Genomic DNA, 24,788 nt, shown 5'->3' on the forward strand with positions numbered 1-24,788 from the left:
GTAATATGGTGGGTATGGCATCTGTGTGGGTGATCAAGCATAATTTAGCCACATTTTTATCATAATTATTATTGCTTATTTACACATTTTTTAGTTTAATTTATGGTTTTTATCTTGTTTTTACAGAAAAGGAAGAAATTGCAAAATTGGAGAAAAAGTGCAGAAAATTTACAAAAGGGTGATTTGCCCAGTGATTTGCCCAAAAATCTACTCCAGTCACTGCCCAGATCAAAGCTAAAGCAGAAACCCGGAGACAACAGACAGCAGTGATATGGGCAGTGATTTGCCCAAGAAACTCGAAGATCACTGGCCAAATCACTCGCAGAAGACATAGAGTACTGACTCACAGAAAAACGATCTGCCCAGTGATTTGCCCAATCACTTGAGGAAACTGGTCAAAGCACCGGGCAAATCACTCTGACAGCAGAAAATTACAGCAGAGCGGGAAAATGGGCAGCAAAAAGAAATCTGAATTTTCAGAAGTCCAAATCCAATCCAATCACTTCCAACACAAATCCAAGAGCCACGAAAGAGCTTCTCATCCAAGGAAATCCAATTGCAATTAAATTCAACATCAAAAGAGGAGTCCAACACCAAATCAAAAAAGGATTTCAAAACCCTAGAGAATTCTTCAGCTATAAAAGGGGAGTCTCAAAACCAGCAAAGGCATCTTCTGATCATCTCTCAGCTTCAGAAACTCTCCAGAAACACAGCAATCTCTTCTTTCTTCTTTTCTTTTGTGATTTTGTCCACCATGAGTGGCTAAACACTTTCTTTTCTAGTTGAAGTTGGAAAATTCAGATTTGTGATGAATTGGGAGATTTAAATCTCCATTGTTAAACTTCTATTTATTTTCAATATTTATGCAATTTGATCTTTCTATAATTGTTGCTTTGCTTTTAGAATCAATTTAGGCCTATTGCTTTTAATTGCTTGAGTAACAATTGTTTGAATAGTTTAGGTCCGTAATTGCTTAGATTATTTAACACACATTTAATCAAATTGCATAATCTAAACTTGACCACGCGGTTGGCAAGGATAGAATTGGGTTTCTCTAAGTCTTAATGCAGTCAACAGTTGTTCGATGCTATAATGCCCCAAGGACGTTCCTTGGCAACTTGTTGATTAGTGTTTGATTAGCGAACGTTTCCTAATCAAACTAGAACTAAGGAGGAATTTGGATTGTGAGAAGCGTCTTCCACATCCTAAACTAATTTATTGAGATAAATAGGAGTATTAAAGAATCAATGATCAATTCTAAACAATCTGAAAAAGATCCATACTTCAACTAGAAGCTTTTCTCTTATTGATTTACTCATCTTTAAATTATTGCTTTCTTCTATTTAGTATTAATTCATCAAATCAAACCCCCCTCTTTTAATTATTTGTCATTTATTTATCTTGGTCATTATTAGGAAAGCCTTTAGTGTCAATTCCCTGTGGTTCGACCCTATTGCCACTATCTACAAGTTTATTGTTGATTGTTTAATAGGTTTATTTTTGACGGCTTCGACAACCGCCTATCAAAAATTGGCGCCGTTGCCGGGGAGTTGATTTAAACTAACGTATTTTCCTTTTATGACCAGGGCTGATTTACAAGCATGGCTACGGTAAGTATGTCTTTTCTCTCTTCTCAAATTTCTGAACTAACCTCTATGGTGAGAAATTATGGTCAAGCTCGACAAGTTCAACAACTTCAAGAAGCACATGCATTTGAAGGATTCTATGGACAGCCAAGACATAATCCCTACCTTGACACATACAATACAGGTTGGAGAGACAATCTGAGCTATGGCTATGCTAGGACAGACCACTACCATGACTACCAAAGCGATCTGCAATACAACCCATGTTGGGGGGACAATCCGAATTATGGCTATGCAAGGGCTGACTACTACCAAAACTATCAAGCCCAAGCAACACCTCAAAACTCCAATATGGAACTTGAAGAGATGGTGAGGAAATTGGAAATTTCTGGGAAAATTCTCCAACAGCAAGTGGATCAAGCGGTCAACTCAGTGGACGCATACATATTAAGAAGAGAGGAAGAGCTTCAAGATCTATGGGACGATGATGAAGAAACAGACCGAGCTGTAGAGTCTGCTGCACAAATCACCACTACACTTGTTGCTGAACCAGCTGAATCAGAAATATACACTGCAGAAACAGCACCTGCTGTCCAAAAATCAGCAACCTCAGAAATTGCCCCAACTGAACCAGCAGATTTTTCTGCACCTGCAGATTTTGTTGCTGCACCAGCAAATTCATCCACTGCCACGCCTGCCACTGCTGAAGCTTCCACAATTACACCAGCAATTGCTGAACCGGCTGTCCAAAAATCAACAAGTATTGAATCAGCCACTGTTACATCCCCTGCTGCTGTCCATAAATCAGCAACTGCTGGAAGTGCCCCAACTGAACCAAAATCTGCTGAAATTTCTGAAACAGACCAGCCCCCTGGAGAATCCAGCACAACCAGATTGCTAGCACAGGAAAGTTGTTGTTTACCCTCCCAAACTGAGGTAAATCCAAGACAATATGTTAGTGCCATCACATTGAGGAGTGGAAAGGAGTTGCAAGACAATAGGGTTGAAAAATTGCAAAAACAGACCAGGGAAGAAATTCTGCCAGAAAGTGATCAGGGCAGTGATTTGCCCAATTCTGACCCGATCGCTGGGCAAACTAAGCTGTCCAGCAGTGATCTGCCCAAATCAACAGACCAGGCAGAATCCAGCCAAAGGCAGAAACAGCAACCTATGGAGAAATTCAAGGTACTTCCTCCCTTCCCAAAGAGATTTGCAAGGTCCCAAAAGGAGAAAGAGGAAAAAAAGATATTGGAGCCACTTCGCAAGGTAGAAATCAACATACCTCTACTTGATGCTATCAAACAAATACCAAGGTATGCTAAATTTCTCAAAGAGCTATGCACCAATAGGAGGAAACTTGCTGAACATAAAAAGGTAAGTGTGGGGGAGTGTGTCTCAGCTGTCATTCAAAGGAAACTTCCCACCAAATGCAAGGATAGAGGAATGTTTGCCATTTCATGCAAGATAGGCAATGTGGGAATAAAGAAAGCCATGTGTGACCTTGGAGCTTCAATTAATGTTATGCCCCTTTCTATTTTTAACTTGTTAAATGCAGGTACACTCAAGGGCACCAACATTGTGATCCAATTGGCTGACCGATCCATTGTCTACCCCAAGGGAGTGCTTGAAGATGTGTTGGTGCAAGTGGACCAACTAGTCTTCCCAGCTGATTTTTATGTGATTGACATGGAGGAGGACAAGGGCAACATCACCTCTGATATCTTACTTGGGAGACCATTCTTGAGCACAGCAAGAACAAAAATTGATGTGTATGATGGCACATTGACCATGGAGTTTGAAGGGGAAATTATAAAATTTAATGTTTATGATGCCATGAAATTCCCCAATGATGTTTCTCCTGTTTATGGCCTTGATATAATTGATGATTTAAGTCAAGAAATTTTTTATTTTGATCAAGAAAACTTACTCTATGAAGGTCTTTGCAGGAGAGAAGAAGTGGACAGCAACATCACTGAAACAAAGAAAACAGCAGACTGCTGTAACTTGCTGGAAGTGAGTGATTTGCCCAGTGATTTGCCCAGAATACCAGAAAATCTGCTCAAATCACAGCTCAAATCAGACAGTAAGCAGACAAAAAACCAGCAGACAGAGAATGCACCAGATCTGAAACCCTTGCCTAGCCACCTCAAATATGCCTACTTGGGAGCTGGAAATACACTTCCAGTAATTATTTCCAACCAGCTCAGCCAAGAAGAAGAGGAAAAGCTCCTTGATGTGTTGAGGAAGCACAAGAAAGCAATTGGGTGGACCTTGGAGGACATAAAAGGCACCTCAAGACCATTCGGTGGAGGCTCAAGATAGGATGCAGCACATGGAAAGCATGTTGCAGCTGCTGGTTCACCATTTTCTGCCCCAGCACCGTGACAGATAGCTATTTGCCCAGTGATTTGCCCAGTACTTGCCCAAGTCACTGGTCAAATCACCCCCAGGCCAGGAAATATCTTTCCCTTTTCTCCTTCATTTTTCTATATGTTTATTCACACATTGAGGACAATATGTGGGATAGGTGTGGGGGTACTAGAGAGTCTTTATTCACTGATCACACCATCTTTCCATTTTTTTTTTATTTCTTTTTGTTTCTTTTTGCATTATTTTTACCCCTTATTGCACACACCAAATTTTTTTTTTTTTTCTTTCTTCACACTTTTTGCACACACACACAGAATTTTGTAGCTAATTGCTCTACTCAACATAGATAACAAGGTTGAAAGAGTACCCTTATCTCATGACCCCATTGATTTGCCACCCCTTTAAGCCTAAATTGAATCATTCACAGTATGTTACCTTCACTTAGGGAGTTTTTCTCTTGAATTGAATCCTTAAATGTGCTAAGGTCAAGGGAAATAAAAATACAAATACATGCAAACACAAAGCTAGTGTAACTCCCTATGAGCTGATTTGCCCAAATTATCATGAAAAACCAGCACAAAGCACAAATCACAAACTTGTTCCAATGGTCTAAGACTATGAACTGAGCCTAATAGCCACTTGGAGAAGTAACTGACTGAGTAACCGGAGGTGTATCACCCATGTACACAATCGCGTAAAAAGGTCAGTAACTTTTTCAAGAAAATAAGTTTCGATGGTCTAGACTATGAACAGAGCTAGTAGCCACTTGAACAAGTGACTAACTGAGTAACCGGGGGTGTATCACCCATGTGCACAATCGCGTAAAAAGGTTAGTGACTTTTTCAGGCAAGGATAAGAATAAGTGCTGCTGAAAATAAAAACAAAAAGAAATAGAGAAGAAAAGGGGCAAGTCACTCCTAGGGGTTGCATTAAAACTAACATAAAGGAATAAGCATGATTGAGCCAAAAACCTTTCTCTTGACCATGGTAGGTGAAAGGAAACAAGGAAAGGAGAGGATGACCTTAGAGCATGTACTCTATACTGTGATAATTCAGATTAGGAGTCTAGGGGGGGCTGATTAAGTGGTACTTAGGCTCTAAAGAAAAAGGGGGCTTGATTGGCTAAGTTATTTGTTGCTTGAGGACAAGCAAAAAGCTAGGTGTGGGGGTATTTGATCAAGCATAATTTAGCCACATTTTTATCATAATTATTATTGCTTATTTACACATTTTTTAGTTTAATTTATGGTTTTTATCTTGTTTTTACAGAAAAGGAAGAAATTGCAAAATTGGAGAAAAAGTGCAGAAAATTTACAAAAGGGTGATTTGCCCAGTGATTTGCCCAAAAATCTACTCCAGTCACTGCCCAGATCAAAGCTAAAGCAGAAACCCGGAGACAACAGACAGCAGTGATATGGGCAGTGATTTGCCCAAGAAACTCGAAGATCACTGGCCAAATCACTCGCAGAAGACATAGAGTACTGACTCACAGAAAAACGATCTGCCCAGTGATTTGCCCAATCACTTGAGGAAACTGGTCAAAGCACCGGGCAAATCACTCTGACAGCAGAAAATTACAGCAGAGCGGGAAAATGGGCAGCAAACAGAAATCCGAATTTTCAGAAGTCCAAATCCAATCCAATCACTTCCAACACAAATCCAAGAGCCACGAAAGAGCTTCTCATCCAAGGAAATCCAATTGCAATTAAATTCAACATCAAAAGAGGAGTCCAACACCAAATCAAAAAGGGATTTCAAAACCCTAGAGAATTCTTCAGCTATAAAAGGGGAGTCTCAAAACCAGCAAAGGCATCTTCTGATCATCTCTCAGCTTCAGAAACTCTCCAGAAACACAGCAATCTCTTCTTTCTTCTTTTCTTTTGTGATTTTGTCCACCATGAGTGGCTAAACACTTTCTTTTCTAGTTGAAGTTGGAAAATTCAGATTTGTGATGAATTGGGAGATTTAAATCTCCATTGTTAAACTTCTATTTATTTTCAATATTTATGCAATTTGATCTTTCTATAATTGTTGCTTTGCTTTTAGAATCAATTTAGGCCTATTGCTTTTAATTGCTTGAGTAACAATTGTTTGAATAGTTTAGGTCCGTAATTGCTTAGATTATTTAACACACATTTAATCAAATTGCATAATCTAAACTTGACCACGCGGTTGGCAAGGATAGAATTGGGTTTCTCTAAGTCTTAATGCAGTCAACAGTTGTTCGATGCTATAATGCCCCAAGGACGTTCCTTGGCAACTTGTTGATTAGTGTTTGATTAGCGAACGTTTCCTAATCAAACTAGAACTAAGGAGGAATTTGGATTGTGAGAAGCGTCTTCCACATCCTAAACTAATTTATTGAGATAAATAGGAGTATTAAAGAATCAATGATCAATTCTAAACAATCTGAAAAAGATCCATACTTCAACTAGAAGCTTTTCTCTTATTGATTTACTCATCTTTAAATTATTGCTTTCTTCTATTTAGTATTAATTCATCAAATCAAACCCCCCTCTTTTAATTATTTGTCATTTATTTATCTTGGTCATTATTAGGAAAGCCTTTAGTGTCAATTCCCTGTGGTTCGACCCTATTGCCACTATCTACAAGTTTATTGTTGATTGTTTAATAGGTTTATTTTTGACGGCTTCGACAACCGCCTATCAGTGGGGTAAGGGCTAAAATTAGGGTAATCCGATGTACCTCCCATCGAATACCCGGGATTCTGTGAGAAAGGTGGGTAATGAGATGGCTGAACAAAACCCGAGGCCTGAGTGCCTCCTTGGGACTCTCCCATGCCTTCCTCTGACATACTCATCCCCAAACTGCCATCCCTCCTCTGGTCTACATCCATACCGTCCTCCACATCCACTGACATTCTCCCTTGTACTGTTCCCCTCACAGATCTGCTTCTGTCCAAATCCAAAGACCTTCTAGGGTCTCTCATTGCTCGGTCCCTGCTGGACCTACTAGACATTGCCCTAGGCAACGCTGGAGGACGGGCGCTCATGCCCTCATCCTCAGGTGGCACTCCAGTCAATCGTGCAGATCGATGAGTTCCTCTCATCCTGTTTTCTGAAAAACTACACATAGCACAAACACTAGCATCATATGGTTCATGTGGGCACACATGAACCCGCATCACATACATCGCATACATAACATATCATTTATGCACATGCATATAATCATGGCATATCACATCATCATGTAAGACAGGACTCCACATCCTATCCTAGTGGACATGACCTTTCCTATTGTGCTTGACCTTCTAGAACATCTATGAGCCCGACACTCTAGGTCCGATCATATGAACCTAGGGCTCTGATACCATTCTGTAACAGCCCGAAAATCCGAACCGCTACCGGCGCTAGGATCCAGATCGGCGTAAGGCCGCCGGGACCCGTAGCAAGCCTAACATAACCTGTAATCCAGTTTAATCCCATACATGATCAACAATACTCATAAACCTATAAACATTCTCATATAACAACCAAGCTCAACCTGTACATAAACATAAACATATCATAAACCTCCACTGGAGCCCTCATCAAATGCTCCAATGGGGTAACTCATCATACATAAGCTTGGTTGAAACATAACCTCATATCTCATATCATAAAGACCATGTACATGCAAGTGGGATTAACAATCTGTATTGGTCAAGCACAACTCTATCCTCAATATTCAAATTACATAACATAACTTAAAACACTTTTACATTACATCATAATACAATTGTCATGTCCACAATCTAACTATTACATAACATTACTTCATACTCTGGCTAACCTCCTGGTCTACCCTGTACCTGCACATCTGGGGTTAGGGGAGAGGGGTGAGCTATAAATCCCAGTGAGCAGAATAGAGAAAACATATATTAAATATTTCATGCTTCCATGAAATGCAAGACATCACAAACATATCACATAAGGATGGTATTGTCACCTATAGTCCTCAACATAGTCCAATCGTGCCAGGGGCGTAGAATGGGCCTCACTGGTCTTTCTCTTACATACATAACATAACATAACATTCCAATATGCCAGGGGCGTAGAATGGGCCTCACTGGTCTTTCTCTTAACATAGTCCAGGGGCGTAGAATGGGCCTCACTGGCAATCCGTACCGTATCATCATCATATCATAGCATAGGAGGACTAGAGGATCATCCAATGACCAATCCGCATCCACATCAAATTATGCAATGCAACATATTCGTGAATACTAATGCAAACAATCCTAAAATATCGCATGGCATATATGATGCATGAACATGCTCCAAAAAATTATATTTCATTTATTTAAAAACTTAAGGTTTATTCCACTCACCTCTTAGCTGAAGCTCAACAGACTCTGAAGCAGCTATCTCACTGCTGGGGTCCCTGATTTCTCGGGTCCGAACCTACACAGGTGGACTCAAATGAGGGACCAGACATACATAAACATGACTCTAAAAATACTCCCCAAAAACCCCCTAGAACATCATGAAAACACCACATAAAAATATGCATGAAATGGCTGAACAGGGCACTTTCGGCGGCACCTTCGGCGGCCGAAAGTCCTGGACAGATCCGAAAGTCAGGCACTTTCGGCGGCACCTTCGGCGGCCGAAAGTCCCAGACAGAGACGAAAGTCTCTTTTCGGGGGCAACTTCGGCAGCCGAATGCTGCCTCCACAAAAGAGGGTTCGGCGGCCGAAAGTCACTTCGGCGGCCGAACCTGAGCTTCTCCCGAAGGGCAGAAACTCAGCTCCTCTATGCACATTTTGCCTCCCAAGCTCAAATCATGTAAAAACTAGTTCTAAAACATGCATACCTCACATACATTACACCTAGGGGTCTCAAGCTATCATATACCCCAACTACAACACTTCAAACACACAAAAACAAGCTACATTGTTCATCAAGGCATCAAAACCCATAAACTCAACATATACCCTAACATGCATTTCTACCCATAGATCTTGCATAAAACTTATTTAAAACACATAAGGAGCTTAAGATCGGCTCTTACCTCTTGAAGATCGAGAGGAAGACGACCTAAACTTGGAGATCCACGAAAATGAGCTCCTGAGTTCCCAAAGCTCCAAAACTTGTTTCAAAAGCTTAAATCTTCAAAACCAAGGGAAAACAAGTGAAAATCTTGAAAGATTTAGAGGAAGAACATCAAAAATGGGTGAGGGGCGGCGGAAAGCTCACCTTGGCCGAAAATGGGGAAAAACTCGCCCGTTTTCGGCTAAGGGACCCTTTTATAGTGGCTGGCCAGACCACGTTCGGGGGCCGAATGTGCCTCCGCATGCATGCCATGTTCGGCGGCCGAACATGAGGTTCGGCGGCCGAACCTGGACTTCCCTCACTCATGCTTTCGGGGGCCTAACGTGCCTCCAAAACGCATGCATGTTCGGCGGCCGAACTTGACTTTCGGCGGCCGAACCTGGGTTTTCCTCCAAAGACTTTTCATGTAAAAACTCATTAAATTTCATACTTAAAATCATTAAAAACATGAAAATATTTCATAACAACATACTTTTACCCTTCTAGAGGTTTCCGACATCCGAGATTCCACCGGACGGTAGGAATTCCGATACCGGAGTCTAGCCGGGTATTACACCTTCGGCTGCCGAACCTGGTTTCTGCCAAAGGGCAGAAACTTGGCTCCCAATGCACATTTCGCCTCCAAACCTTTCCAACATGCATCAAACCTATTCTACAACACACAAACACAAGCATACATGTTCCTAGGGGCCTCAAACCATCATAAACCCCATCTACAACACATCAAGCATCCACATTGTTCATGAACATACATTTATATCCATAAACTCCAAAAACATAACCATAACCTAAACATGCATTCTAACCCATAGATATACTGAAAACTTACTTAAACATGCAATGAGCTTAAGATCGGCTCTTACCTCTTGAAGATCGAGAGAGAGACGACCTAAACTCGAAGTTGGGAGAAATTGGGTTCTTGAACTTCCAAGCTCCAAAACTTTGCTCAAAAGCTCAAATCTTCAAAACAACGTGAAAACAAGTGAAAATCTTGAGAGATTTAGAGGAAGAACATCAAAGATGGGTGAGGGGCGGCGGAGACTCACCTTGGCCGAAAATGGGGAAAAAGCTCGCCCGTTTTCGGCTAAGGGACCCTTTTATAGTGGCTGGCCCGACCACGTTCGGGGGCCGAATGTGCCTCCGCATGCATGCCATGTTCGGCGGCCGAACTTGAGGTTCGGCGGCCGAACCTGGACTTCCCTCACTTATGCTTTCGGGGGCCTAAAGCACACCCGCAACGCATGCATGTTCGGCGGCGGAACTTGAGGTTCGGCGGCCGAACTTGAGGTTCGGCGGCCGAACCTGAGTTTACTCCAAAGCTATTTTCATGCAAAAACTCATTTTCTTTCATGCTTAAAACATAAAACACATTAAAACATTTTATAAAAACATGGTTTTACCCTACTAGAGGCTTCCGACATACGAGATTCCACCGGACGGTAGGAATTCCGATACCGGAGTCTAGCCGGGTATTACACGTAGCGAGCCTAACATACCTCCTATCACCTGGTCAAATCTCATACATAATCAAAACATTAACATAAAAACTTTAAACATCTGATGTATATACCGAGTTTGAACTGTATACTACATAACTGGAAATATAAAAGAACCCCATACTAGAGCCCTCAACAAATGCTCTAGCTGGGTCAACATAATATACATCAAGCTTAGATCACATCCGATGAACTAAAACCTAACCTGTGCATGCATCATAACCATAAGCATAAGACCTCCACTAGAGTCTTCATCAAATACTCTAGCGTGGTAAACATCACATGCCACAAGTTTGGTTTACACACAACTCAACATTTAAAACATTACATACATCATGTACTAAAAAGGGACTAACCAAGCCTTAGGGCCAAGCACAATACTAATCCATCACATAACTCTACTTGACGTTATATTACATTACATTATCTTGCAATACATTTTATCAATTTACATTACATGTCCACTACTAATCTATTACAAAACCAGAATCTTTACCCTTGACATCCTCCAGGACTACCTCTGACCTGCAAACCTGGGGTTAGGGGAGAGGGGTGAGCTAAAAAGCCCAGTGAGCAGAACATGGAAAACAATAATAAATCATATGCTTTCATGGAATGCGTCATAGCACAAACATTTCACAACACGGATGGACATGACCACCAAAACTCCCTCTGTCTGTAACATATCATGGTGCCCGGCCCTTCGGGCTCCTCAGGACTTCATTATGCCCGGCCCTCAAAGGGGCTCCTCAGGACTTCTGTAACATATCATAGCTAGGGCTATTGGGGTCGCCTTGGTCCATCCACACTAACAGCAAATTATGCAATGCAGCATATTCGTGATTTCTAATGCAAGCAACCTACTACATATACATGGTATTCATGATACGTGTAACATGCTTAAAACATTTGAGTTAGTTCTACTCACCTCTGACAGACGCTGGACTGACTCTGCAACAGCTAACACTACTGGCCTCCTTGGTTCCTCGGGTCCGATCCTACACAGGTGGACTCGAATGAGGTGCCAAACACAATCTAACAAGACTCTAAACAACTCATAAACAACTCCCCAAAAACCCCCTCAAACAATCTCAAAACATGCATAGAAAACAACCATGAAAAGGCTGGACAGGGCACTTTCGGTGGCACCTTCGGCGGCCGAATGTCCCTTCCAGAGCCGAAAGCCATGCAGGTTCGGGGGCACTTTCGGCGGCCGAAAGTCCTTCCAGAGCCGAAAGTCAGGCACCTTCGGCGGCAGGTTCGGCGGCCGAAGCCTCTCACAGATCCGAAAGTCTTGGCCTTCGGGGCCACGTTAGGCGGCCAAAGCTGTCTTCCATGTAGGTTCGGCAGCCGAACATACCTTCGGCAGCCAAACCTGGTTCCCTCCGAACAGCAGGTCCAAATCTGTCGTGTAATACCCGGCTAGACTCCGGTATCGGAATCCCTACCGTCCGGTGGGATCTCGAACGTCGGAAATCTCTAGAAGGGTAAGAACATGTTTTTATAAAATGTTTTCATGTATTTCAATGTTTTAAGTATGAAATTTAATGAGTTTTTACATGAAAAGTCTTTGGAGGAAAACCCAGGTTCAGCCGCCGAAAGTCAAGTTCGGCCGCCGAACATGCATGCGTTTTGGAGGCACGTTAGGCCCCCGAAAGCATGAGTGAGGGAAGTCCAGGTTCGGTCGCCGAACCTCATGTTCGGCCGCCGAACATGGCATGCATGCGGAGGCACATTCGGCCCCCGAACGTGGTCTGGCCAGCCACTATAAAAGGGTCCCTTAGCCGAAAAACGGGCGAGTTTTTCCCCATTTTCAGCCAAGGTGAGCTTTCTGCCGCCCCTCACCCATTTTTGATGTTCTTCCTCTAAATCTTTCAAGATTTTCACTTGTTTTCCCTTGGTTTTGAAGATTTAAGCTTTTGAAACAAGTTTTGGAGCTTTGGGAACTCAGGAGCTCATTTTCGTGGATCTCCAAGTTTAGGTCGTCTCCCTCTCGATCTTCAAGAGGTAAGAGCCGATCTTAAGCTCCTTATGTGTTTTAACTAAGTTTTATGCAAGATCTATGGGTAGAAATGCATGTTAGGGTATATGTTGAGTTTATGGGTTTTGATGCTTTGATGAACAATGTAGCTTGTTTATGTGTTGTTTGAAGTGTTGTAGTTGGGGTATATGATAGCTTGAGACCCCTAGGTGTAATGTATGTGAAGGTATGCATGTTTTAGAACTAGTTTTTACATGATTTGAGCTTGGGAGGCAAAATGTGCATAGAGGAGCTGAGTTTCTGCCCTTCGGGAGAAGCTCAGGTTCGGCCGCCGAAGTGACTTTCGGCCGCCGAACCCTCTTTTGTGGAGGCAGCATTCGGCTGCCGAAGTTGCCCCCGAAAAGAGACTTTCGTCTCTGTCTGGGACTTTCGGCCGCCGAAGGTGCCGCCGAAAGTGCTTGACTTTCGGATCTGTCCAGGACTTTCGGCCGCCGAAGGTGCCGCCGAAAGTGCCCTGTTAAGTCATTTCATGCATATTTTTATGTAATGTTTCAGGATGTTTTAGGGGGTTTTTGGGGAAGTTTATTAGAGTTATGTTTATATATGTTTGGTCCCTCATTGGAGTCCACCTGTGTAGGTTCGGACCCGAGGAACCGAGGACCTCAGCAGTGAGATAGCTGCTTCAGAGTCTGTAGAGCTTCAGCCAGAGGTGAGTGGAATGAACCTTAAGTTTTTAAATAAATGAAATATAACTTTTTGGAGCATGTTCATGCATCATATATGCCATGATATATTTAGGTTGTTTACATTAGTATTCACGAATATGTTGCATTGCATAATATGATGTGGATGCGGATTGGCTATTGAATGATCCTCTAGTCCTCCTATGGTATGATATGATGATGATACGGTATGGATTGCCAGTGAGGCCCATTCTACGCCCCTGGACTATGTTAAGAGAAAGACCAGTGAGGCCCATTCTACGCCCCTGGCATATTGGAATGTTATGTTATGTTATGTATGTAAGAGAAAGACCAGTGAGGCCCATTCTACGCCCCTGGCACGATTGGACTATGTTGAGGACTATAGGTGACAATACCATCCTTATGTGATATGTTTGTGATGTGTTGCATTTCATGGAAGCATGAAATATTTAATATATGTTTTTCTCTATTCTGCTCACTGGGCTTTATAGCTCACCCCTCTCCCCTAACCCCAGATGTGCAGGTACAGGGTAGACCAGGAGGTTAGCCAGAGTATGAAGCAATGTTATGTAATAGTTAGATTGTGGACATGACGATTGTTTTATGATGTAATGTAAAGTGTTTTAAAGTTATGTTATGTAATTTGAATATTGAGGATAGAGTTGTGCTTGACCAATACAGATTGTTAATCCCACTTGTATGTACATGGTCTTTATGATATGAGATATGAGGTTATGTTTCAACCAAGCTTATGTATGATGAGATACCCCATTGGAGCATTTGATGAGGGCTCTAGTGGAGGTTTATGATATGTTTATGTTTATGTACAGGTTGAGCTTGGTTGTTATATGAGAATGTTTACAGGTTTATGAGTTTTGTTGATCATGTATGGGATTTACAGGTTTACAGGATATATGTCAGGCTTGCTACGGATCCCGGCGGCCTTACGCCGATCTGGATCCTAGCGCCGGTAGCGGTCCGGATTTCCGGGTCGTTACAGAATGGTATCAAAGCCCTAGGTTCATATGGTCGGACCTAGAGTGTCGGGTTCATAGATGTTATAGAAGGTCAAGCACAATAGGAAAGATCATGTCCACTAGGATTGGATGTGGAGTCCTGTCTTGCATGATGATGTGAAATGCCATGATAATATGCATGTGCATTAATGATGTACTATGATATGTGATGTATGTGATGCGGGTTCATGTGTGCCCACATGAACCATATGATGCTAATGTTGCTTGTGATGTGCACTGTTTTTCAGAAAACAGGATGAGAGGAACTCGTCGATCAGCAAGATTGACTGGAGTACCACCTGAGGATGAGGGCATGAGCGCCCGTCCTCCAACATTGCCTAGGGCAATGTCTAGCAGGTCCAACAGGGACCGAGCAGTGAGAGACCCTAGAAGGTCTTTAGATCTGGGAAGAAGCAGATCAGTACGAGGAACAGTTCAAGGTGGTATGTCAGAAGATGTGGGAGATGACATGGATGTGGACCAGAGGAGGGATGGCAGTTTGGGGGTTAGTATGTCAGAAGAGGGAATGGGAGAGTCCCAAGGAGGCACTCAGGCCTCGGGATTTGTTCAGTCACCCCACTACCCACATTTCTCGCAACACCCCGGGTATTCGATGGGAGGCACGTCGGATTACCCTAGTTTTAGCCCTTACCCCACACAGATGCCATACCCACCATACTACCCACCATACCCACAGTATCCTATGTATCCACCACCACCCTATCACCCAAATCCAGAAAACCCTACCACAGAAAATGTTGCCCCACCTCCACCACCTACAGAACCAGCAGCCCCAGTTACTCAACCTCCTAACCCTAGCTCATCCAGAGGGAGCAAGGTCAAGATGACCGACTACATGAAGCTGGGTGCTCCCCAATATGATAGTGGTGATGACCCATTTGCGTATCTGGAAAGGGTCAAAATGATAACAGACGAGATAGGGGCGGATGACAGTAGAGCCATTCAGATGGCTGGGTTCACCCTAAAATGCAAGAAGGCCCGTGAGTGGTTCAAGAACTACATCAAACCGAGGGTGGACAGTCTTCCATGGGAGGATTTCGCAAATGAGTTTGCAGGATGGGCTTTCCCTGATAGTTCAAGGGAATTGAAGATAATAGAATTCGAGCAGTTGAGGTAGACTGATGACATGAGTGTAGACGAATATACTGATAGGTTTATGGAGTTGCTGCCATTTGCTGGGCAGGACCTTAGCACAGATCAGAAGAAGTCAAGGAGGTATATCATGAAGCTCCATCCCAGGTATTCCTCCTTGGTACAGTCAGCAGATAGAGAGAGTTTTCACACCATAGTCGATATGGCTAGGAGAATGGAGGCTAGTGCTATCATCGAGGGAAAAGTCAAGCAGTCAGTGGCACAGCCTTCTGGTTCCAAGACCCCAGGAGGGGGAAAAGTGGATCCTTCTTCTTTAAGTTCAGGTAGTAAGAGGTGGAGCAGTACCACCAAGAAGCAGAGGAAGAACAAGTTCTGGAGCAAGATCAAGTCAGGTCTGGGATTAGGAAGTGGCTCGAGCTCAGGTGCAGACAATGTAGCATGTGTGAAGTGTGGTAAGCCACACAGGGGAGTGTGCCTCTATGGGTCCAGAGCCTGCTTCAGATGTGGGCAAGAGGGACATATGGCTCGGGATTGTCCTAGAGCAGCTGTTATGGCACAGTCCCAGCAGACAGGTTCAGGCAGTGTAGCTCAGCCAGTAGCTCCAGCCATGACTCAGGCCAGTGGCAGAGGCAGAGGGAGAGGGGCAGCCTCTTCTTCAGCGGGTTTCAGAGGTGAAGGTCCGTCAGCTCCAGCGAGGATCTTCACAATGACACAGCAAGAGGCGAACACATCCAACACCGTGGTGGCAGGTAATCTCATCATTGGTTGTTCTGATGTGTATGCATTGATGGACCCTGGTGCATCTCATTCTTTCATCGCTCCGAGAGCCGTGCAGAGGTTAGGGTTGATGGTCTCTGAGTTAGAGTGTCCCCTATGGGTCAGTGGACCCAAGTGTGACCCGTCAGTGGCAGAGTCAGTCTGCCAATGTAGTCCAGTTTTTGTGGAGGGAAGATGCATGTCCGCCGACCTTGTGGTTCTAGAGTTGACTGATTTTGACGTCATTCTAGGGATGGACTGGTTATCTACCCATGGTGCTACCTTGGACTGCAGGGACAAGGTAGTTAAGTTCAGATGTCAGGATGGGTCAGAAGTCGTCTTCAGAGGAGACAAAAGGGGTACACCTAGAGGTATGATATCGGCCCTACAGGCTCGTAGGCTGCTCAGGAGGGGTTGTCAGGGTTATATAGCTCACGTGAGAGAGCTAGACAGTCAGGTTGGAGAGCCCGCCTCAGTGCCAGTGGTCAGAGAGTTCTTAGATGTGTTCCCAGACGAGCTTCCAGGTTTACCACCTGCTAGGGAGATAGAGTTCGAGATAGAGTTAATGCCTGGAACGAGACCGATCTCTATCCCTCCCTACAGGATGGCCCCAGCTGAGTTGAAAGAATTGAAAGAACAGTTGCAAGATCTAGTAGATAAGGGCTTCATCCGACCGAGTACCTCACCTTGGGGTGCTCCAGTCCTGTTTGTAAAGAAGAAGGATGGATTCCTTAGACTTTGTATCGACTACAGACAGTTGAACAAAGTCACTACCAAGAACAAGTACCCATTGCCAAGGATCGACGATCTATTCGACCAGCTCGCAAGAGCGAGTTGTTTCTCCAAAATAGATCTGAGATCGGGGTACCATCAGTTGAGGATCAGGGAAGAGGACGTACCAAAGACAACCTTCAGGACCAGATATGGGCATTTTGAGTTCCTTGTGATGCCGTTCGGGTTAACTAACGCCCCTGCAGCATTCATGGACCTCATGAACAGAGTGTTTAGCCAGTACTTGGATCACTTCGTTATTGTCTTCATAGACGATATCTTAGTGTATTCCAGGAATGCAGAGGAGCATGCCCATCATCTGAGGTTGGTTCTACAGACCTTGAGGGAACATGGCTTGTATGCCAAGTTCTCCAAGTGTGAGTTCTGGTTGAGGAGCATCTCATTCTTGGGGCATGTAGTGTCAGAGAATGGAATAGAGGTAGACCCCAAGAAAGTGGAGGCTGTGACTAACTGGCCTAGACCCACCACAGTGACTGAGATCAGAAGTTTCTTGGGTTTGGCTGGTTATTACAGGAGGTTCGTTCAGGACTTCTCAAAGATTGCAGCTCCTCTAACCAGATTGACCAGAAAGAACCAGAGGTTCGTATGGACCCATCAGTGTGAAGAGAGTTTTGAGGAGCTTAAGAAAAGGTTGACTTCAGCACCAGTGTTAGCTCTGCCAACTAGCAATGAGGACTTCACAGTGTTCTGTGATGCATCCAGAGTAGGTTTGGGTTGTGTGTTGATGCAGAATGGCAAGGTGATCGCTTATGCTTCTAGACAGCTGAAGAGGCATGAGTTGAATTACCCCACACACGATCTTGAGATGGCAGCAGTCATCTTTGCACTCAAGATGTGGAGGCATTACCTCTATGGGGTAAAATGTGAGATCTTCACAGATCATAAGAGCCTGCAGCACATCTTGAGCCAGAGAGATTTGAACTTGAGGCAGAGGAGATGGGTAGAGCTGCTGAGTGACTATGATTGCAAGATCCAGTATCATCCGGGTAAGGCGAATGTCGTGGCAGACGCCCTAAGCCGGAAGTCACTAGGCAGTCTATCCCACATCACGGCAGAGAGGAGACCGGTGGTGAAGGAGTTTTACAAGCTCATGAATGAAGGTCTACAGTTGGAGTTGTCTGGTACAGGTACTTTGATTGCACAGATGAAGGTGACACCCGTGTTTCTGGAGCAGGTAGCTCAGAAACAGCATGAGGACCCAGAGTTAGTGAAGATTGCCAGGACTGTTCAGTCAGGCAAGAATGAAGAGTTTAGGTTTGATGATAAGGGGATCCTCCGCTATGGGAGCAGATTATGTGTACCAGATGACATAGGGCTTAAGGGAGACATTATGAGAGAAGCTCATAATGCAAGATACAGCGTTCACCCCGGAGCCACCAAGATGTATCGAGATTTAAAGAAGGTTTATTGGTGGCCAGCGATGAAGAAAGAAGTGGCACAGTTTGTGTCAGCTTGCGAAGTATGTCAGAGGGTGAAGCTGGAACATCAGAAGCTGGCTGGAATGCTTAACCCGCTACCTATTCTAGAGTGGAAATAGGAGAATATAGCTATGGACTTCGTAGTGGGGTTACCGGCAGCGTCCAACAGATTGGACTCCATATGGGTGATTGTGGACAGACTCACCAAATCTGCTCACTTCATCCCTGTCAGGAGTGGCTATTCTGTGGACAAGTTAGCGCAGGTGTATGTAAACGAGATTGTCAGACTGCATGGGGTTCCCGTTTCTATAGTGTCAGATAGAGGGCCCCAGTTCACCTCTAGGTTTTGGCGGAGTCTGCAGGATGCCATGGGTACCAGGTTGGATTTTAGCACTGCCTTCCATCCACAGACAGATGGACAGTCAGAGAGGACCATCCAGACCATAGAAGATATGCTAAGAATGTGTGTGCTGGACTTTGGCGGTTCTTGGCGGCAGCATCTACCTTTGGTGGAGTTTGCCTACAATAACAGTCATCATGCTAGCATCGGGATGGCTCCATATGAAGCTTTATATGGAAGGAAGTGCAGGTCACCTGTTTGCTGGGAGGAAGTTGGAGAGAAGGCCTTAGCAGGGCCTGAGTTAGTTGAGATCACCAGCAGGGTGGTACCCATCATCAGAGAGAGAATCAAGACTGCTGCAAGCAGACAGAAGAGTTATGCAGACGTCCGCAGGAGACAGTTAGAGTTTCAGGAGGGGGATCTGGTATTGCTCAAGGTGTCTCCAATGAAGGGAGTGGTTCGCTTCGGGAAGAAAGGTAAACTAGCCCCACGATACATCGGACCCTTTGAAATCTTGCAAAAGATCGGGAATGTGTCGTACAAGCTGGATTTACCTGCTTCGATGGAAAGAATCCATCCGGTTTTCCATGTTTCTATGTTGAGGAAGTTTGTGTCAGATCCGAGCAAGGTTCTTAGTGAGCCTGATGTAGAGATCCAAGAGGATCTCACCTATGTTGAACAGCCAGTACGGATCATAGACACCCAGATCAGAAAGTTAAGAAACAAGGAAATCCCGATGGTGAAAGTCCTTTGGAACCACCACAATTTAGAAGAATGCACTTGGGAGACACGGGAGTCTATGCTCCAGCAGTACCCTCATCTCTTTTAAGGTTAGTCTCTATGTGTTTTGTATGTATGTTATGTTGTTTGTTATGCTATGTACTAGTCGAGGAACATTCGGGGACGAATGTTCTTAAGGGGGGGAGAATGTAATACCCGGCTAGACTCCGGTATCGGAATCCCTACCGTCCGGTGGGATCTCGAACGTCGGAAATCTCTAGAAGGGTAAGAACATGTTTTTATAAAATGTTTTCATGTATTTCAATGTTTTAAGTATGAAATTTAATGAGTTTTTACATGAAAAGTCTTTGGAGGAAAACCCAGGTTCGGCTGCCGAAAGTCAAGTTCGGCCGCCGAACATGCATGCGTTTTGGAGGCACGTTAGGCCCCCGAAAGCATGAGTGAGGGAAGTCCAGGTTCGGCCGCCGAACCTCATGTTCGGCCGCCGAACATGGCATGCATGCGGAGGCACATTCGGCCCCCGAACGTGGTCTGGCCAGCCACTATAAAATGGTCCCTTAGCCGAAAACGGGCGAGTTTTTCCCCATTTTCGGCCAAGGTGAGCTTTCCGCCGCCCCTCACCCATTTTTGATGTTCTTCCTCTAAATCTTTCAAGATTTTCACTTGTTTTCCCTTGGTTTTGAAGATTTAAGCTTTTGAAACAAGTTTTGGAGCTTTGGGAACTCAGGAGCTCATTTTCGTGGATCTCCAAGTTTAGGTCGTCTCCCTCTCGATCTTCAAGAGGTAAGAGCCGATCTTAAGCTCCTTATGTGTTTTAACTAAGTTTTATGCAAGATCTATGGGTAGAAATGCATGTTAGGGTATATGTTGAGTTTATGGGTTTTGATGCTTTGATGAACAATGTAGCTTGTTTTTGTGTGTTTGAAGTGTTGTAGTTGGGGTATATGATAGTTTGAGACCCCTAGGTGTAATGTATGTGAAGTATGCATGTTTTAGAACTAGTTTTTACATGATTTGAGCTTGGGAGGCAAAATGTGCATAGAGGAGCTGAGTTTCTGCCCTTCGGGAGAAGCTCAGGTTCGGCCGCCGAAGTGACTTTCGGCCGCCGAACCCTCTTTTGTGGAGGCAGCATTCGGCTGCCGAAGTTGCCCCCGAAAAGAGACTTTCGTCTCTGTCTGGGACTTTCGGCCGCCGAAGGTGCCGCCGAAAGTGCCTGACTTTCGGATCTGTCCAGGACTTTCGGCCGCCGAAGGTGCCGCCGAAAGTGCCCTGTTCAGTCATTTCATGCATATTTTTATGTAATGTTTCAGGATGTTTTAGGGGGGTTTTTGGGGAAGTTTATTAGAGTTATGTTTATATATGTTTGGTCCCTCATTGGAGTCCACCAGTGTAGGTTCGGACCCGAGGAACCGAGGACCTCAGCAGTGAGATAGCTGCTTCAGAGTCTGTAGAGCTTCAGCCAGAGGTGAGTGGAATGAACCTTAAGTTTTTAAATAAATGAAATATAACTTTTTGGAGCATGTTCATGCATCATATATGCCATGATATATTTAGGTTGTTTACATTAGTATTCACGAATATGTTGCATTGCATAATATGATGTGGATGCGGATTGGCTATTGAATGATCCTCTAGTCCTCCTATGGTATGATATGATGATGATACGGTATGGATTGCCAGTGAGGCCCATTCTACGCCCCTGGACTATGTTAAGAGAAAGACCAGTGAGGCCCATTCTACGCCCCTGGCATATTGGAATGTTATGTTATGTTATGTATGTAAGAGAAAGACCAGTGAGGCCCATTCTACGCCCCTGGCACGATTGGACTATGTTGAGGACTATAGGTGACAATACCATCCTTATGTGATATGTTTGTGATGTGTTGCATTTCATGGAAGCATGAAATATTTTAATATATGTTTTCTCTATTCTGCTCACTGGGCTTTATAGCTCACCCCTCTCCCCTAACCCCAGATGTGCAGGTACAGGGTAGACCAGGAGGTTAGCCAGAGTATGAAGCAATGTTATGTAATAGTTAGATTGTGGACATGACGATTGTTTTATGATGTAATGTAAAGTGTTTTAAAGTTATGTTATGTAATTTGAATATTGAGGATAGAGTTGTGCTTGACCAATACAGATTGTTAATCCCACTTGTATGTACATGGTCTTTATGATATGAGATATGAGGTTATGTTTCAACCAAGCTTATGTATGATGAGATACCCCATTGGAGCATTTGATGAGGGCTCCAGTGGAGGTTTATGATATGTTTATGTTTATGTACAGGTTGAGCTTGGTTGTTATATGAGAATGTTTACAGGTTTATGAGTTTTGTTGATCATGTATGGGATTTACAGGTTTACAGGATATATGTCAGGCTTGCTACGGATCCCGGCGGCCTTACGCCGATCTGGATCCTAGCGCCGGTAGCGGTCCGGATTTCCGGGTCGTTACATGTCGCAAGTAAAACCAACCTCCAAACCACCCAAAACCTCACATGCTCTCCCAAACATGCAAACACACTCCCACATGCATAAAGAGGCATAAACTAACTTAAACCCAACACAACCATCACATAAACATATATTGGGCATAAAACCCACATAAACCCTAACATGCATCTCTACCCATACTCAAGCATTAAAACTTCTTTAAACTTACTTAAAACTTTATGAAACATAAAAGATGGCAATGATCTACACTTACCTCTTGAAGATCGAGGGTTGGTACGATCCTAACTTGAAGATATGGAGAATCCAAGCTCCAAAGATCTCCAAGCTCCAAAACTTCGATCTAAGCTTTAAAACCCTTCAAGACAACCATAAAACTTATAAAAACCTTGGAGATTGAAGAAAAGACATGAAATCAGCCAAAGGAGGGCATGAACACACCTGAGCTCGAGAATGGGGAGAAAACTCGCCCATTTTCGGTCTGGGGGCCTTTTATAGGTGGCCGGTCAACCACCTTCGGCGGCCTAAGCTGCTTCCGCAACTTCACCACCTTCGGCAGCCTAAAGTGCCTCCTAAACTATCCCATGTTCGGCGGCTGAACTTGAGGTTCGGTGGCCGAACCTGGTTTATGCCCTCAAAGCTTTCGGAGGCCTAAAGCACTCCCGAAACAGCCCCATGTTCGGCGGCCGAACCTGGGTCCTTCCTCCTTGGCCTTTTCTTTTCAAAAATCCATTTCTTTTGCATTAAAACCATAAAATCATGTGAAAATATTTTAGAAACACATTTTACTCCTCTAGAAGACTCTGGCATCTTCAGAAATTCCAGATTCCAACGGAGATTCCGCCGGAAGGTAGGGATTCCGATGCCGAAATCTAGCCGGGTATTACATTGATGATTAGGTTGTGCCTTTAATTGCAGGTTGACTGGTTGTACTATCTTGCTTTTGCCATTGTAGCTATTGGACTAGTTATTTATTCCATGAGGTAAGTTATACAATAGCAGTCTTTACATCTTTTTTTAGTAAATTGACTTCAACTGACGTTTAAACTCAAGAAAAAAAGGATATTGATAAATTTTTTTCCCTCTGTGGTCCCTCTGTGGCTCGATACTCTCGCTTTTTTCTCTTCCTTAAACCTAACTTCTTCTTTTCCCTTCCTCCATAGAAGACAATCTGCGTCAATTAACTATTGATGAAGAAGAAGATGTCGCCTCTAACAACACTCTTGCGAATGTTAATTTGACAGGTAACAGTAAAGCGGCTCATCCCGTCAAAGGTCGAGATAGCCGAAAGAAATGATCGTCTTGTGTTGGACTTACCGAGAACTCGACAATTCTCAGACAGTTAATGCATTGAAGGATTTGGTTACTAGTTACAAGCCGGACATTTTATTTTTGATGGAAACAAAAGTTCTTAGTTCTCGTATAGATTTTTTTCGTAGTTTTTTACATTTTGATGGTTGCTTCTCAGTCGATAGACAAGGATTGGGAAGAGGCCTTTCGTTAATGTGAAAGAGTCATGTGTCGATTTCTGTGGTTGGCTTTTCTTCAAATTTTATTGATTCGATTGTTTCAGAAGGTAATGTTCAATAGAAGTTTACTGGTTATTATGGGTTTTCAGAATTGCAACGACGATGTCGGTCTTAGAACCTTATTCGAGCTTTATCTCGTAGAAGCTCTCTTTCGTGGCTTTGTTCGGGAGACTTTAATGATTTATACTCGAGAGATAAGAAAGAAGGAGAGGCAACTTTGCCAAATTATCTTATGCAGGGGTTTAGACAGGCACTTGAGGACAGTAATCTTGTTCAAATACATACTGTTGGCTCTTTCTTCACATGGGGGAAGGGCAGGGAGTCGAATAATCTGGTTAGAGAGAAGCTTCATAGAGCCCTTGCTACTAAGGACTGGACTCGTAAATTCACTAATGTTGTATGTTCGGTTGTTCATGTTCCTAGATCGAATCATAAACCGTTGGTGATTAATACAGCTCCTAAGGATAATAAGGGAGATAAAAGGAGATTTCGATTTGATAATGCATGGTTATGCGATGAGGGTCTGGCTGAGGTTGTTAAAGGAGCTTAGGTTAATTCTATACCACGCAACCTTTTGATGAAACATGATGATTTAGTTTCTACTCTTTTGTTGTGGGGTAGGAGTAGAAATAGGGAGTTTTGGCAAAATAATAAGACTACATAGAGATTGTTGGATAATGGGCCCAGTAATGTTTCTCATGCCTTTTTAAAGGAAGATTGGAATCGTCTCCTTGAGTAGGAAGAAGCTAGACTTAAACAACAGACAAAGTGTTTTTGGCTTAAAAATGGGGACCAAAATACAAACTTTTTTCATGCATAAATTAATGGCAGATGAAGAATGAACCGTATTACTAAATTAAAGGAGTCGTCGGATATCTAGATTGAGGATGAGCAGAAAATTAAAAATCATGTTCTGCATTATTTTCAGTCTATTTTTTATAGTGGTTCTGTGGATTGTGAATGGGTTTTTGAGTTGGTGCCACCCTTGATTAGTGATGTCAATAATGCTGATCTTTGTGCTCCCTTTTCGAATGAGGAATTCAGAGCTGCTCTTTTTCAGATGCATCCAGACAAGGCACCTGGGCCGGATGGATTAAATCCTACATTTTACTAGAGATTTTGGCACTTGATTGGCAATGATGTTTCGATGGTTGTCGCATATGGCTTCAACAAGGTACTTTTCCTTCTTCTCTTACTGAAATATTGATTGTTTTGATTCCTAAAGTAGATAGCCCTGAAACTGTTAAAGACTTTCTTCCAATTGCGTTATGCAATGTGTTATATAAGATTGTGGCTAAAGTTTTAGCGAACAGATTTAAAAAAGTCCTTCCTATCATTATCTCTGAGAATCAGTCTGCCTTTATCCCTCATCGATTGATTACCGATAATGTTATGGTTGCGTTTGAAATGATTCATAATATGAAAATTAATAAGG

The 24,788-nt window shown here is 43.4% G+C and overlaps 1 pseudogene; it reads left to right on the top strand.

Moving 5' to 3' along the window:
- Positions 1-24,467, top strand: part of LOC110608097 — a 43,680-nt pseudogene extending 19,213 nt beyond the window's left edge.
- Positions 24,468-24,788: the final 321 nt, after the last annotated feature.

The sequence above is a fragment of the Manihot esculenta genome, chromosome 9 (genome assembly GCF_001659605.2).
Source record: "Manihot esculenta cultivar AM560-2 chromosome 9, M.esculenta_v8, whole genome shotgun sequence".
NCBI lineage: Eukaryota > Viridiplantae > Streptophyta > Magnoliopsida > Malpighiales > Euphorbiaceae > Manihot > Manihot esculenta.